This window comes from Cebus imitator, unplaced genomic scaffold (genome assembly GCF_001604975.1).
Source record: "Cebus imitator isolate Cc_AM_T3 unplaced genomic scaffold, Cebus_imitator-1.0 Scaffold598, whole genome shotgun sequence".
Classification (NCBI taxonomy): domain Eukaryota; kingdom Metazoa; phylum Chordata; class Mammalia; order Primates; family Cebidae; genus Cebus; species Cebus imitator.
In genome coordinates, this window is record NW_016107913.1 from 598,656 (window position 1) to 616,736 (window position 18,081).

The 18,081-nt window shown below is 38.6% G+C and overlaps 1 protein-coding gene and 1 pseudogene across 1 annotated transcript in view; one reads left to right on the top strand and one right to left on the bottom strand.

Moving 5' to 3' along the window:
- Positions 1-10,504, top strand: part of LOC108294702 — a 38,034-nt pseudogene extending 27,530 nt beyond the window's left edge.
- ZNF484 (zinc finger protein 484) overlaps positions 1-18,081 on the bottom strand; it is a 442,175-nt gene that overhangs the window by 149,506 nt on the left and 274,588 nt on the right. The window lies entirely within an intron of this gene.

An 18,081-nucleotide genomic window follows, 5' to 3' on the forward strand; every position in this document is an offset into this window, starting at 1 on the left:
ATCTTATTACTATTAAAATTTCCCGGAATTCAGTCTAATTTTTTCAGGACAAGGATTATAATATTCCACAAGATTCAAATTAGTCGTATATTTTTAATTTGAAAAGAAAACTACAAAAGATGTTATAATTCAATATAAGCACTCTTTATAGCACATTTGTTGTTTGATTTCATTTTCATGTTACATTAAAAATTTTTTCTACCAATGCTTGTCCACTATGATACAACGAAAACAATCACATTGGGATCATCAAAATTTTGAATTATTTATAATATGCTCTTTCATGTCACCAGATTTTTTTGAAATAAAAAATGAATTTTGAAGAACATTCATAGTATCTATAACCATTTTCTGTTCAACTTCTGAAAGAAGAAGGAATACTAGCTCTTCGAAAGTTGGATTTTGGTTGGTTTAATTATAGTATCATTCAAAGGACTAATAACGACTAAAAGGAACAATGACTTTATTGTAAAGATACATGTAGAGTAACACTTCAGTCACCAGGAGGAAGGCTGCACTGAGGCTATTTAAATGTAAATATATTTAAATTAAACAAAACTAAAAATATAGTTTTTTAGCTGCATGAGCCACATTTCAAGCACTCAATATATTGCGACCATAATGGATGATACAGACCCTTTCCTTCAGCCCAGGAAGTTCTAAAAAGCTCTGTAAAGGACTAGTGCTTTCTCCACATCTTTCTTTCTTTATTAGGCATTTTTTCCCTAAAATCTTCTACCTGCCACGACCACTCATAGCCTTACTTCCATCTCACCCATGGGCAAAATGTCCACTACAGTTTTTGGCTATTTATCTTTTGTTAAAGTCACGGAGAGAACGTAGTAACACTGTTATATTTTTGATCCAACAACCTCTTTTAATTGTGAAACTGCTGCATCTGACCACGTGCATGAGCAATTGACCAGGTCTAATCTAATCAGCCATGGCTCCTTATATTCCTTTAGTTGTCAGTCCAAGGGTAGGCATGTAATCACAGTAGGACCATAGACCCTCTATGAGATTATAAATATTCCAATATTGGGGCAAGATAGTTCTCTCTTGCTTTTACTTGGAACAAGTGATTGATGGAGCTGGCAGAGGCCATCTTCCCACCATAGGGAAAGGCCAGCTTGAGAAATAAGCTAAGCAAATGCAAACAGTTCTGAGAGATGTGTCATTGTTTCTAAATCTCAATGTGTGAAGAAAACAGTTCCGTTAGCTTGAATGTGATTACAGTTGTTTGTAATCAAAATATTTCTGAGGCTGAGGCGGGAGGATTGCTTGAGCCCAGGAGTTTGAGACTAGCCTGGGCAGTGTAGCAAGACCCTGTCTCCATGAAAAAAGAAATTAGCTGGGCATGGTGGTTTGTGCCTGTAGTCCCAGCTACTTGGGAGGCTGGGGTGGGAGGATCTCTCAAGCCCAGGAAGTCAAGGCTGCAGTGAGCCATGATGACACTACTACACTCTAGCCTGGGCAACAGAGTGAGACCATTTCAAAAAAAAAAAAAACCTGGTTAATATGTGGGTATTTGCGCATTTTATGGCATTGTGTATTAAAAGATAAATATTTACAATATTAAAATTATTTAACTCTTTAAGTAGATTTCCGTATAGTGTAATACTGCCATTATGTTTTGTCTTTTAGATTGCATATTGTCAATTTTTTCAGTTTATTTAGGGCATACTTTATGTAAGATACTGTCATATTCAACAAAGAATCTTCTAACAAAATAAATGGACAAATCAAGAATGTGTCAAAGAATATGAGTTCTATCTTGATCATTGATACAGTTTGATGTTTGTCTCCTTCAAATCTCATGTTGAAATGTGATCTCCAATGTTGGAGGTGGGGCCTGGTGGGAGGTGTTTGGGTCATAGGGGTGGGTCCCTCATGAAAAGCTTGGTGTCCTCCCTGTGGTAATGAGTGGGTTCTGGATCTATTAGGTCACAGGAGGTCTGACTGGTAAAAGGCGTCTTGCATTTCATTCCCTCTCTCTTGCTCCCTCTCTCGCCATGTGAGAGGCCAACTCCCCCTTCACCTTCTGTCATAATTGTAAGCTTCCTGAGGCCTCACCAGAAGCAGATGCTGTTGCCATGCTCTTTGTACAGTCTGCAAAACTGTGAGCCAAAATAAATCTCTTTTCTCTGTAAATTATTCAGCCTCAGGTATTCCTTTATAGCAATGCAAAATGGACAAATACAATCACAATTACTTTTTAAATGCAAACCAACTGTGAGAGCTGTCTGTCTATATTTAAGACTATAATTTTAGGATCACACAACTATGCTCCCAGCACTCAGTAAAGACAACCTATATTATATTTCTATCAGTCTTTTACATTCACAGTTAGAAAAAATGATTAAAATATTCTGACAATAGATTTCCCTGATAAGTTCAGTAGCCCAGTATTCTTTCTTGGTTTTTAACTGGCACGCTCCCTTTAATTTTATATTTATTTCTTTAAGTGATGATTATAGAGGCAACAAGTAATACTCTTCTTTTATATAGGATTGGATCACAATTAACTGCTGAATTTAGGAAAGGACCTAAAGATTTATCATTATCATCTTGTAATTTAAAACAGAGCAGGGGCTGGGTGCGGTGGCTCACGCCTGTAATCCCAGCACTTTGGGAGGCTGAGTTGGGCAGATCACGAGGTCAGGAGATTGAGACCATCCTAGCCAGCATGGTGAAACCCTGTGTCTACTAAAAATACAAAAAAATTAGCCGGGCATGGTGGCACACGCCTGTAGTCCCAGCTACTCGGGAGGCTGAGGCAGGAGAATTGCTTGAACCCTGGGGACAGAGGTTGCAGTGAGCTGAAATTGCTCCACTGCACTCCAGACTGGTGACAGAGCGAGACAATGTCACAACAACAACAACAACAACAAAAGCAACAGAACTGTAGCCCCAAATATGCAAGTAAATGCAAGGCTCAACTTCAAAAAAATTACACTTGACGATGAAAAAGTAGGAAATGTTTGAGAAAATTTATAGAAATATCCTTTTACAAATACACAAATTAGCTGGGTGTGGTGGCATGCACCTGTCGTCCCAGCTACTTGGGAGGCTGAGGCAGGAGCATTGCTTGAACCCGGGAGGCGGAGGTTGCAGTGAGCCGAGCTCATGCCATTGCACTCCAGCTTGGCGCCTGGCGACAGAGGGAAATTCTATTCCCAAAAAAAAAAAAAAAAAAAAATCCTTTTACTTAAAAAATAGGAGAAATGTGTACTATGGGTCAGCCACTACTTACAGGCTCCTAATTATTCATACGTGAATTCTCAGAGGGCAAGGGCTGGGGGTAATACTACTTTTAATGAAAGTCTGCTTTTATGAGTTTTCAGATGCCATAACCAAACTGACATCCTGTACTGTTGTTCTCTCGGGAGCTTCATGCTCAGAATGAGCTCATATGTTCCATGACCTTGGGCCAAACAATATCTTAAAGAAGTAATCAGTATAACATTTCAGAAATTGAGGTGGCCAAAGTCGGCCTAGGAAAGTCTCTCAGGATTTGATATGCTGAGTGCCGGGAAATTCATTTTCCATTCAGAGAAAAGGTCATAGAAAGTATTCATGTGCCTCAACTTCTAAAAGCGATATAGAAAAAGAAAAATTGGGCTTAAACAAAATTTTTAAAAATCTGTCTTAATTTTCTCAGCTGTGATCCTTTATATCTGGGAAGGCTATTACTGTGGACAGGCCTTAATATCGACTATTTACACCGGTCATTTGAACAAATGTCCTAACAACAACAGAAAAACATATCAGTGTTCTGCAGAATCCTGACTTGTAATCAAGTAGACGGTATTTAAGAGTCAAGGTTATGTCACAGGAATATATTGGAGCCAAGAATCAGAATTCTAGTTTTTGTTCCAGCACTGATTTGTTCAGATATGGGTGATGTTTTCAGTTAGATTTCTTTGGGGTAGGAAGCAATAATGTTATATGACTTGGAAAGGCTTGATGAAGGTTACTGAGTAAATAGATGTTTGCTGATTGCTGTTGAACAGTGGATCAAATTATTAAAGAAAAGTTATTTAGGATAGAAAATATCTAAATGTAAAATTATAACAATGTGTAGCTATTTTAGAGTTCGTTAGTTGCAAAGCTGTTAAAATTATAGATACTGCATATTATAATATGTCCATGTGGAATTTCTGGAACTTTGTAAAAAAAAGGTTTTTTTTTTTTTTTTTTTTTAAAGTTTTTTTTTAGTTGTTTTTTTGGCAGTATTTTACATTTTCTGTAGTGAGAGAATACAAATTATTTGATCTGAAATTACTATTTTATGAAACACATTATTTGACCATTAAATCGTCAATTCTTTTGGAGCTGGCCGACAATGTATTAATTTATTTTTAGTAGGGCAGCTCATGATAAAGGAAAGCAGAAATCCTATAAGGACAAAAAGGTTACTGAGCGCTCCTCCTTACAGTACTTAAATTTTGTTTAGGATGAGATAAATGAAAAAAGAGCTTCGGACTTTAAAGATCCAGAAATTTGGGAAATTTTTCCAAATGTTCATCTGGATGAGTAAACTGTCACATTTCTAGATTGAAGAACACTTTCTATTATTATTCTGCATGGAGTAGTATTAGGGAAAATGTTAAATTGAAAAAGTTACCATATAAGAACTATATCCAGAGGATCATATTGAATTGACTTTTTACTTACACAAAAATATATTCAATTATCAATGTTTCTGAGCAAAAATAAGGCAACAGGCCAGGCTCTAAAAATAAATATGAGACTATAAAAGATGCATGTCTTATATTCCACCAGACTGAATGGGGCAATGGTAAAGGGGAATGCAGAGGCCACAGAATTTATATCATTGCTTTATTATTGCCTCACATGCATCAACCCTTGAGGCAGGAAAGATGTGTTCATAGAAACCAACTTGCCAGTGACCACGCCAGGAAAGTTCAAATAGACTTTGCTATGGCACGGTAAGAATACAGTAATATTGATGTAACATTGACTAGAATTCAGTAAACATAAAAAGCTGAAAACTGATAATAGTAACAACCATCATTAATGAGTTCTTGTTATATACCAGCGCTCTCTCTCTCTCTTAGAAACCACACATATTCATATAAATTTACATAAAATGATTATACAATTCCAGCAGCCACAATAGAGTTTGGAAACATTTTCTTTTTTCTTGTTTCGAAGAAATGGGGAAACACAGGCACAGACAAATATAGAAACTTCACAGCATTCACGCAGAGGATACAGAATGGAGCCTGAATTAAAATGCGTCCTTGGATAGAAGAGGCTTCATTGTGACAAACATGCTATTTCCTCTAAACCCAGAATCTCTCCTCTTCAAGTAGTTCGAGCCCTCTTTTCTATGCCTACACTTGTAGATTAGCTCTCAGAAATGATCTGGCTGGTTCTCTCACATGCCTCCTTCTCTCCCATCCTGATTCTCCACTCAAAAGGTAAGCTGCTCTGTTCATTATTTCTCTTAGTCTACGCTCCCTCCTATATGTCTCCACCATATTCTCTCTGGAACACCGTTACATTCTCATCAACTCCCTCCACATTCTCTACCTCACACACCTTGACTTAAGTGAGCCTTCTACAAAGACGCTGCCCACCTCCCACCTCCAGCAATCGCAAAGGGACGCTTCTCAGAGTTGGAAGCTTCTTGAGATTGGGAGGAGAGGCCGGTGTTCTCCATCCTCAGTGCAGCTCAGATCATTCCTCCTATGTAACAAACCCTTTTCCTTGAGGTTCACAACATCCAGCCACACGAACCGTATTTCTTTCCTTTGCTTTTTTGAAGACCTTGAAGCTTTTTTTCTAGAACCAAGTTTCACCATCATTTCTATAACTGACACATAATGGTTGTTAAATTATATTATTAATAAATTCATAGTGATTATTCTTAATAAATTATGTGTGACACACTCACAATTCATGGTGAGAAGACCATGTATCTTGAGACAGGAGTTGAGAAGGACAATAGGACGCCCCTTCCCATACTCTGAATTCTAAGTCGTATGATCTTGTCCATATCAGGATTGTCAGCCATCCACTTCCACAGCCAAATCCTAGATGTGTGGCAACTTTGAAATATTCACTTATAACATCATATACACATACAATTATTCCAAATGACTTTGAAATATTCACTTATAACATCATATACACATACAATTATTCCAAATGACTTTGAATATTCAATTATAACATCACATACATGTATACTCATTCCAAATGACATTCCTCCAGCTATCACTCATCACCTCCACTCTGCCTTTCTTCATTGTATTGTAAAGAATAAATTGGCCCATTGTGACAATCTTTGTCGGTATCCCCATTCCTCCATGACTTTGTCTTTCTGCTATACCTCCTATGGAAAAAAATTCCACATCATAATCCACCAGACTGTCTTCTGTTCTCCTCCTACACAAAAAACTCTCAAACAGATGGAGAAACTCATACAACTGCATTAGAAGTTCATTTGAAAGGCATAGCTGCCAAACCCAATTGGAATACCACCTGCTGTTTCCATATTTTCCTGGGCAACTTTCTCTTTCGCTTCCCACATAGCATATTTCAACCCCCTATTGTGCTTTAGTTTTCTTCATTACATCACTACATGAAAGTGTAATTCATTTATTCTGCACTTATTTATTGGACATCTGTTATGTCCCAGGAACAGGGTGCTAGGTACTATGGTAGAAAAAAGCATAATGTTTGACTTTGTTCCCTCTCACTTCTGCCTTCATTCCTAAGAGCACTCACCTATCTCTGTGTCCACCTTGCCTAGGGGAAGAGATATCTTCCTCCATGCCCAACCATTCCACCTGGACTCTGTCAGCTCAGCCATTAGTTCAGTTAGCTTATCACTCTCTCCTCTACCTGCAAATTCTCATCCTACTGGCTCTTCCCCACCAGCACTTACATTTATTTATTTCTGCTCTATCTTTAACCAATCAATATGACCACTCTCAACCATCATGTATGCTTCTGAGTTTTTCCCTATATTTTCTACATCCTTCAGACCCACGACAGAGCTGTCCACACTCCCCTCCTCATTCATTTCATTCTCTTTCCAGCCCCTGCAGTTTGGCATCTTCTCCACTATTCTACTGCAATGGTCCCTTCCAGGGTCAACAAAGCTTCTTTATTAGAAAATGCACAGGGCACTTATTTTCTTCAGTCTTTGAACTCTGCAGGTATTTTTTTTGGGCAGAGGCACAATAAAAAAAGAAAACTTCAGGCCAATATACCTAACGAACATAGACACAAAAATTCTTAACAAAATACTAGCAAACGGAATCCAGCAGCACATCAAAAAGTTAATTTACCACAATAAGGCAGGCTTTACTCCTGGGATGCAAGGCTGGTTGAACATATGGAAATCAATAAATGTGCTCCACCACATTAGCAGAATTAAAAGCAAAACCCTTATGATCATCTCAGTAGATGCAGAAAAAGCTTTCAATAAAATCCAACATCCCTTCAGGATAAAAGCCCTCAACAAACTAGGCATCTAAGGTACACACCTCAAAATAATAAGAGCCATCTGTAACACCCACAGCCAACATCATACTGACTGGGCAAAAGCCAGAAGGATTCCCCCTAAGAACAAAAACAAGACATGGATGCCCACTTTCACTATTACTATTCAGTGTAGTACTGAAAGTCCTAGCCAGAGCAGACAGACAGGAGAAAGAAATAAAAGACTTCCAAATAGGAAAAGAAGAGGTCAAATTATCTCTCTTCACTAACAATATGATTCTCTCTCTCTCTGTATTTGTTTTTTTGGAAACTGAGTATCCCTCTGTTGCCCAGGCTGGAGTGCAGTGGTGCTTCCAGGTTCAAGCGATTCACTTGCCTCAGTCTCTTGAGTAGCTAGGATTATAGACATTCACCACCACGCCCAACTAATTTTTTATTTTTTAGTAGAGACGGGGTTTCACCATGTTGGCCAGGCTGGTCTTGAACTCCTGACCTCAAGTGATCCGACTGCCTCAGCCTCCCAGAGTAAGATTACAGGTATAAGCCACCATGCTTGGCTGCTGATGATATGATTCTATATCTAGAAAACCCTAAAGACTCTGCCAAAAGGCCCCTAGAACTGCTAAATGACTTGCAGTAATGTTTTAGGATACAAAAATAATATGCAAAAATCAAAAGCATTTCTAAATACAACTGGGTACCCCAGCCTTGAAATGCATTTTTAAACTTTTTTTTCCTTTCCTTCCTAATCTCAGAATGCAGTCTTTTACTATAAGACTCTTTTGTTCCTCTCCCTTTCCCACCAGGTATATCTATGCACAGTGCTTGCTTATCTAATTATGTGCTTGCTTAGAAATTCCAGGGACCAAATGGGAAATAAACCAGGCAGAGAGACCCAGGTGCAGATCTTCTGCAGGGGAGTTATGCCCAAGTCAGGATGACGCAAATCAGACCTCTAGCTGGGCGATTACTTGAGATAACTATGGGAGTAAGACATGCAGATATGCACTCCCTTTTCACTACTTACATCTATATCCCACCCCTTTTTCTTTCTTAAACCCCTTCACTCAGACCAGAAGGCTGAGATGGCTCTTGTGAGCCTTATGCCCAGCGATTCTCCCATCTGCTGGCATTTGACCAATAACGGTTGCTTTCCTTTCACCACATGCTTTGACTTCTGAGAGTAGGGCAACTGGACTTGAGCTGGTTACATATACACCAATAATGTTCAAGCTGAGAGCCAAATCAAGAACACAATCCCATTTACAATAGCCACAAACACAAAAAGAAATACCTAGGAATACAACTAACCAAGAAGGTTAAAGATCTGTCCAAGGGGTCCAGATGCTGCGGCTGTGGAGGTACAGCCTGCGAAGAAACTGCAAAGACGCTGTCAGTGCACGTTGTCGCGGCTGTGGCACGTGCCCTCCCTTGGCAGGCCGGACTTGTCTCCAGAAATGCCTTGGGTTCATCTTTCACTGCTGCAAGGAATTTCCATACCTCTAACACTCATCTTCAGAAGACAGACTGCTGAGATGTCCTCTATTCTTGAAAGCATATTCTTGGAGCTGATACCTCTGTTGACCTTGAAGAAACTGGGCTTAAGTATCGGTGATGGTATTGCCCATGTACATGGGCTGAGGAATGTTCAAGCAGAAAAAATGGCAGAATTTTCTTCAGGCTTAAAGGTTATGTCCTTGAACTTGGAACCTGACAATGTTGGTGTTGTCATTGGAAACAATAAACTAATTAAGGAAGGGGATATAGGGAAGAGGACAGGAGTCACTGTGGATGCTCCAGCTGGTGAGGAGCTGTTGGATGATGTCATTGATGCCCTTGGCAATGCTACTGATGGAAAGGGTCCATTGGTTCCAATACCCATAGGTGAGTTGGTATGAAAGCCCCCAGAATCACTCCTTAAGTTTCAGTGCAGAAATCAATGTACACTGGCATTAAGGTTATGGATAGCTTGGTACCAATTGGCCATGGCCAGTGTGAGCCAATAGACTGGGAAAACTTCAATTGCTATTGACACAGTCATTAACCAGAAACATTTCAGTGATGGATCTGATGAAAAGAAGAAGCTGTACTGTATCTATGTTGCTATTGATCCAAAGAGATCCACTGTTGCCCAGTTGGTGAAGACACTTACAGAGGCAGATGCTATGAATTGCACCATTGTGGTGTCAGCTATGGCCTTGGTTGCTGTCCCACTTCAGTACCTGCCTCCCTACTCTGGCTGTTACGTAGGAGAGTATTTTAGAGGCAATGGCAAACATGCTTTGATCATCTACGATGACTTATTCAAACAGGCTGTTACTTACCATCAGATGTCTCTGTTACTCCACTGACCCCCTGGTCATGAGGTGTATCCTGGTGATGTGTTCTACCCATATTACTGGTTGCTGGAGAAAGCAACCAAGATGAACAATGCTTTTGGCTCCTTGACTGCTTTGCCAGTCATAGAGACACAGGCTGGTGATGTGTCTGCTTACATTCCAACGAAAGTCATTTCCATCACTGACAGACAGATCATTTTGGTAACAGAATTGCTCTACAGAGGTATCCACCCTACCATTAATGTTGGTCTGTCTGTGTCTCGTGTCGGATCTGCCCAAACCAGGGCTATGAAGCAGGTGACAGTTACCATAAAGCTGGAATTGGCTTAGTATCGCGAGGTTGCTGCTTTTGCCCGATTTGGTTCTGACCTCGATGCTGCCACTCAACAGCTTTTGAGTCATGGTGTGCATCTGAGTTGCTGAAGCCAGGACAGTATTCTCCCATGGCTACTGAAGAACAAGTGGCTGTTATCTACGTGGGTGTATGGAGGTATCTTGATAAACTGGAGCCCAGCAAGATTACAAAGTTTGAGAATGCTTTCTTGTCTCATGTTGTCACTCAGCACCAAGCCCTGCTAGACACTATCAGGGTTGATGGAAAGATCTCAGAAGAATCAGATGCAAAGTTGAAAGTGATTTTAGCAAACTTCTTTTCTGGATTTGAAGCTTAAACTCCTATGGATTCACATCAAATACCAGCCCAGTTTTGTCATTGTTTGTTCTAGGAAATTAGTTTTATTTGTAAAAGGGTTACTCTCATACTCTTTATACACAGAAATCACATGAAAAATAAAGGTCAAGAAAAATAAAGTTTCCATAATGTGAATAAGAAAAGATTTCTACAAGGAGAACTGCCAACCACTGCTGAAAGAAATCAGAGATGACACAAATAAGTGAAAAACATTCCATGCTTATGGATTGGAAGAATCAATATTTTTTAAATGGCTATACTGCCCAAAGCAGTTTAAATATTTAATGCTGTAACTAGCAATGTCATTTTCCCCAGAACTAGAAAAAAAGCTATTCTAAAATTCATATAGAAACAAAAAAGATCCCGAATAGTTAAAGCAATCCTAAGCAAAAAGAACAAAGCTGTAGGCATCATACTACCCAACTTCAAACTGTATTATCAGGCTACAGTAAGCAAAACAGCTTGGTAGTGATACAGAAACAGACAGATGAATGGAACAGAATAGATAATCTAGAAGGAGATCTGCACACCTATAGCCATCTGCTCTTTGACAAAGCCCACAAAAAATGGGGAAATGATTCCCTATTCAATAAATGGTGCTAGAATAACTGGCTAGCCATATGCAGAAGAATGAAACTGGACCCCTACTTTTGCCATACAAAATTGACTCAAAATGAACTCAAGATTTAAATATAAGACCTCAAACTATAGGAATCCTAGAAGAAAACTTAAGAAAGAACAATATTCTGGACATAGCCTTGGCAAAGAATTTTTGCCTAAGTTTCCTACAGCAACTGCAACAAAACCAAAAGCTGACAAGTGGGACCTAATTAGACTAAAAAGCTTCTGCTCAGCAAAAGAAACTATCAATAGAGTAAACAAACAATCTACATAATAGGAGAAAATATTTGCAAGCAATGCATCCAACAAAGATCTAATATCCAGAACCTATAAGAAATTGAAATTAGGAAAAAATAAACAAACAACCCCATTAAAAAATGGGCAAAGGACATGAACAGACACTTCTCAAAAGAAGACATACAAGTGGCCAACAAACATCCAAAAGTGTCCAACATCACTAATCATCAGAGCAATGCAAGTCAAAGCCATAATAAGATACCATCTCATTCCAGTCAGAATGGCTAATATTTTCATATTACAAAAAACAGCAGATGCTGGTGAGGCTGTGGATAAAAGGGAATGCTTATAAACTGTTTAGGGGAATGTGAATTCGTTCAGCCACTGTGGAAAGAGTTTGAGGATTTCTCAAAGAACTTAGAACTACCATTCAACCTAGCAACCCATTATTGGGCATATACTTAAGGGAAAATCATTCTACAAAAAAACCCACATATACTCCTATGTTCATAACAGCATTATTTGCAATAGCAAAGACATAGAATTAACCTAAGTGCTCATCAATGGTAGATTGGATTTTTAAAATGTGGTACATAGGCTGGACACTGTGGCTCACACCTGTAATCCCAGTACTTTGGGAGGCTGAGGCAGGCAGATCATGAGGTAAAGAGATGGCGACCATCCTGGCCAACATAGTAAAACCCCATCTCTACTAAAAATACAAAAAAATTAGCTGGATGTGGTGGTGTGTGCCTGTAGTCCAGCTACTCAGGAGGCTGAGGCAGGAGAATCACTTGAACCTGGGAGGCAGAGGTTGCAGGTCATGCCACTGCACTCCAAGCCTGGCAAAAGAGTGAGACACCGTCTCAAAAAAAAAAATGTGGCACATACACACCACAGAACACTACACAGCCATGAAAAAGAATGAAATCCTGTCTTTTTCAGAAACATGCATGCAGCTGGAGGCCATAATCCTAGATAAATCCTTACAATATAGGAACAGAAAACCAAATACAGCTTCTTCTCACTTGTAAGTGGGAGCTAAACACTGAGTACATATTAACATAAATATGGTAATGATAGACACTGTGAACTATTAGATGGGTCAGGAGGGAGGGGAGATGGGCTGAAAAGCTTCCTTTTAGGTAATATGCTCAACTACTTGGGTGATGGACTCCATACCCTAAACATCAGCATTACACCACATACCTGTGTTAAAATCTTGCAGATATGTTCCCTAAATCTAAAATAAAAGTCGAAATTATTTTTTCAAAAATAAGCTGTTGTCATTACAGGAAGTGGTAGATATTTTGGGTTCTGCCTAGGCTGTTCTCTGAATCAGAAGGGAGTCCATTTGATTCTGTTTGACGTAAGTATTCCTGCTCAAACCATTCTGGAAGGAATCAACTTTATACATGGAGACGTGTCATCTCTCTGAGGTAGAGAAAGCATTCCAGGATATAGATGTCACTTGTGTGTTCCATATTGTCTCTTATGTCAAGTCAGGGTGGGAACAATTGAATCAAAACTGGCTTGAAGGAAGTCGATGTGGGGGACACAGGCAATGTCCTCCAGGCTTGCAGGAGAACAGGAGTAATAAAACTACTTTACAGTAGTGCCTTTAATGCCGTATTTGGAGGTGAAATGGTCAGAAATGAAGATGAAACTGTCTTTCTTAGCTCTTCATCTCTGTAGTTGTCACTACTCTCAGACAAAATTGACTGTAGGCAAGAAGATGATGGAAGTAAATAGTATTTTTCCTCCCCTACATTCCCAACTTCCTTAATCCCTTCCCTGTAAATCTGCAACCACTGGGACGCTTGGTTCCACCAGGATAACTTTCCTTCACTGTGATCCCTCATCTACATGCTCAGTGTCACCAGAAGAATGATGTTCTTTTCCAGATAGCTGGATTACACAGCATTTAACTTTATCTTGTTTCATTTTTTATGAGAAGTTATGAAATTGGAATAAAAAGCAGAAACAAAGAAAGAGATCTTCTGAAATATACATTTTATACGAGCCAAGGAATTCATACCTGGAAAATAAACTTTAATATTTAAAATTCGTTTATATAGGGAGATAATTATATTTCTTGCCAAAATATCTATCACCCTACTGATTCTCTATTTGAAATAAACATTAGCACTTTGATATGTCTAAATATGAAATTTCACAAATTTGCCATAAGAGGCCGGAGAACTAGCTTGCTCTTTTTGCACCATGTGAGAATACAATAAGAAGTCAGCAGTCTGCACTCAGCAGTTACCAGAACTTGACCATGCTGATGCCTTGATCTTGGATTTCCCAGCCTCCAGAATTATGAGAAATAAATGTTTCTTGTTTAAGCCACCCAGTTTATGGTAATTTGTTATATCAGCCTGAAGTGATTAAGACAAAAACGTCGAGAAACAGGACTATATAGTAAAATTCCATAACTCGTGTTGGAGTTTTAGATCTATTACAAAGGTCTAGAATCCCATAGGTCCTCATAGATTGAATATGGCACCAGCAAGGCGGGTGTAGACATGGGTCAGATCCTAACAGAAAGGATATTTGCCCTTAGACCTCCTTTACGGTTCCTTCCAAGAGTGTGCAGCCCAGAAGGCAGGTCTGATGGAGTGACTGGTACCACAGGTGTGAGCAACCGGCACATAATGGGAGTAACAGACAGGAATCAGAGAATCATGATTGTTCTTGTAAATGACACTTATGGACCAAAGAGGCACACTGGGCTCAGAACATTGCGATTTTTTCCCTAAATCTGTCAGTGTATATATCTTTTACAGGCCAGGTATGTCAAGAGTCTACATTTGAGAAAGGTCTTATAATCCATATAATATACATTTTGTACACAATTTCAGAATTCATAACAGATTATACTCAAGATACTGCATTTTATCCAGTGTGATTTTACATTATAATTTCACAGGGTAACAGCTTCTCATTTTCAATGCCAATTTACTTTTATGTGATATTCACATTTTGTACCAATCTGGTGTTCAGATTTTTTATTACCTGATATGTTTTTTTAAGTGCATAATCACTTTAAGGTTCTGTTTATAAACTTATGGGTAGCATGACATAATATAAATTATATTAGAGATGGTATTTTAATATCCCCTAAAATACCAAATAACTTACCAATATCCTAGTATTTAAATATATAGTGGATAACTTGAAGTAATTTATCACTGTTTCTTTGCAATCATTTTGATGTCACAGTTGTTTAAGGCTTAATGATGATTAAGAACATTTAGTGAATTTATGTACACTTTAATGAATTGATTTAACTTTTCAGCTGTTTATGTGTAAGGACCCATAAAATTATCAATTTAAATGATTTGAGAATTAAAATGTAATAGTTTACTCTTGGAGCATTACTTTTTCTCTCTCTGGTTATTGGTCAGGCTACCAGATGCTTTTAAAAAATCAATGTTTTAAATATTATTTATTTATTTATTTGTTTGTTTGTTTGTTTTGAGATGGAGTTTTTGTCTTGTCGCCCAGGCTAGAGTGCAATGGCATGGTGTTGGCTCACTGCAACCTCCACCTTCTGAGTTCAAGTGATTCTCCTGCCTCAGCCTCCTGAGTAGCTGGGATTACAGGCCCTGCCACCACGCCCAGATAATTTTTGTATTTTTAGTGGAGACTGGGTTTCACCATGTTGGCCAGTTTGGTCTCAAACTCCTGACCTCAGGTGATCCACCCACCTTGGCCTCCCAAAGTGCTGAGATTACAGGTGAGAACCACCGCTACCAACCTAAATATTTTTATATGAGATTATGGGGGATAATCTCACTTTTAGTAGATTTGTATTTTGGTAATATTTGTATTCTGAGTAGATTTTTATCAGGTATCCTTATTTAAAGATAAAAAATAATTTTTTTCCAGTTATGATTAGCATTCTTTATTATCACCCATATTGGTTAAGATAGCTTCGTTTAATTCATATAACATTCTATTTGTTAATGTATGGTGTAAATAAAACAATAGTTACAATTTCATGAAGGATCTGTGCCAAGAATCACATGGCACCACATAGCCATCATTACCTACGAAAATGCTACTTTTAAATTCTTATTTTTTAGTGGGAATATTGAGGCTTAGAGATGTTAAGTAACTTTCCCAAGAATACACAGCTAGTAGATTCAGATTTATAAGACCACAAAGCCTGCGTTCTCAGTTACTACCCTGCTCACTGGAACTTGTGGAAGCAAATTCTAATCAACTTATGGCTCTTCTTCCCCTAAAGATCTTAGCTCAGAGAGGAAGGAGACCTTTATAGTGCAGAGCTAAGGTTTTGAGTAGGTCGTGCTTGACTTCTGGGGCATGTGACATGTAAATACAACTAGTTTTATGATGGTAAAATCATTAGCACTTCCATGGAGCATCTTGTGTTTCTCAGGGCATGAGAACCAACCATCGGCTGCGTAAGGTTGAGTTTTTAACTCATAAGTCAGTGGAATTTTTATTGCTATGAATGTCGCCATATTATTTGGTGGTAAGTCTTATTGAAATATTACAAAGGGCAAGTATTGTAACAACTTTTCTCCAGGATTAACAAAACAAATAAATAATCTTTACAATACTAACCTTTGCTGTGATTCTTTGCAAAATGTTCTTGATTAAAATCTTATTAAATTAAAAATCAGATTTTTGCAACATTTAGAAGGCTCTATTAAAATAAACTATAACATTATCCTATATTGTATTTCTGTAGGTATAATATCACACCACCATAATCTGCATGGTCTAATGAAATAATACATTGTTTCTCAACAAATAACTTTCCTACAATATGAAAACATTGGCAATGTTTTTTAACATGTAGTTTAGTCTTCAGACCCTCTCAAATTACTTACTAAATAAAGGTATGCCTCTTATTAGAAACAACATTCAGAAATATAAAAGTAAATTCTCATCTATTCTTTTACTTTCCATTTAACTTAAGGTTCATTTTGGAGGGAAATCTTGTGCTTATTTCATGCAACCTCACTTGCTTTTAGGTGAATTCAAAATTCTGATGTTAATCCCTTGTATTAGGGCTCTCCAGAGCAACAGAAGTAATAAGATATATGTATATATGAAAGAGAGTTTATTAAGGAGTGTGGACTCACATGATCACAAGATAAAATCCCAGGATAGGCGGTCTGCAAGTTGAAGAGGAAGGAAGCCAGTGGTGGATCAGTCTGAGTCCGTAAACCTCAAAAGTAGGGAGGCTGATGGTGTAGTTTTCAGTCCGGGACCAAAGGCTTGGGAGTCCCTGGAAAGCCACTGGAGTAAATCCAAGAGTCCAAAAGCCAAAGAACTTGGCATCTGATGTTTGAGGGCAGAAAGCATCCAGCACGGGAGAAAGACAAAAGCTGGAAGACTCAGCAAGTCTGCTCTTCATCTTCTGCCTCCTCGCTGGCTGCTGATTAGATGGTGCCCACCAAATTGAGGGTAGGACTGCCTCTCCCAGTCCACTGACTCAAATACTATTTTCCTTTGGCAACACCCTCACAGACAGACCCAGGAACAATACTTTGCATCCTTTAATCCAATCAAGTTGACACTCAATATTAACCATCACACCCCTGCCACAAGCAAAAGGTATTATGACTCTGAATCCTCTTGTGAAGCCAAGTACCCTTCAGGTGATGTTTCTGGAGTAAAAGGATTTATTGGCATTTCCAAAACTATATGAGTAAATGAAGATGTGTGTGATCCAGCTTCTTACTGAGTGGTTGACTCTTAATACTGCCAAAGAGACTCTGACAGTGAACAGAAGCATTGTTTGTTGTCCTAAGTCTGTCATAATATTCCATATAACCTTTCAGGAAACACTTAAAATTTCCCCTTTCAAGCAATGAAATGTGCATTCCTTGAATTGAAAGAACATGAACCTCCTTGATGTGCTGCCTGACATGATGGGAAAGGGAGCACATCACCTCCTTGATGGGACTTGGAGCACTCATCAGGAATCCCATCCCCTCACCGGCTTGGGAAAGCAGAAGTCACTTTCCTTCTGACCTTGGCATGCATCCTGCTTAAAGACTGAAACTGGAGGCATATCCATTTAGACCACAAAAAAATTTAAGTCACTCTCCTATAGAATTTTAATTTCAATCATTGTTTTTAAGAATTCGCAAGTATATGGCATGTTTTGTCTTAACTAACGGAAAAAGTGTCCTTTTTCAAAAAGAAAAGTGTTACTGTAATAATGGTAGTAATGACTTCAGGGTATGTGTGCTCTGTTCCAAGCACTTTAAACATATTAACAATTTAATCCTCACAGGAATCCTTGGAGGATGATAACATCCTGATTTTGCAGGTGAGACCATTGAGGCACAGAAAGGCCAAGCCTTATATGGCAGAGCTGGGATTTGAAGCCAGGATGCCTTGCTCTTACACTGTCAGTTCACTTTCTTAACTGTGGTGTGTAATTGGTTATCAAATGTGGTCTTGACACAGAATTCTACATCTAAATTCCAATCTCTATTTTGTATTTCTGCTAACCTGGTAGGGGAAAAACTTTTAACGTGACCAGAGATCCACATTTTGAAAAATATTGCCAGTGCGGTTTTGACAACCACTTCTTCATTCTTTTCTTTTCTTTCTTTCTTTTTTTATTTTCAGACAGAGTTTTACTCCTGTTGCCCAGGCTGGAGTGCAATGGCACAATCACGGCTCACCACCACCTCTGCCTCCTGGGGTTCAAGCGATTCTCTT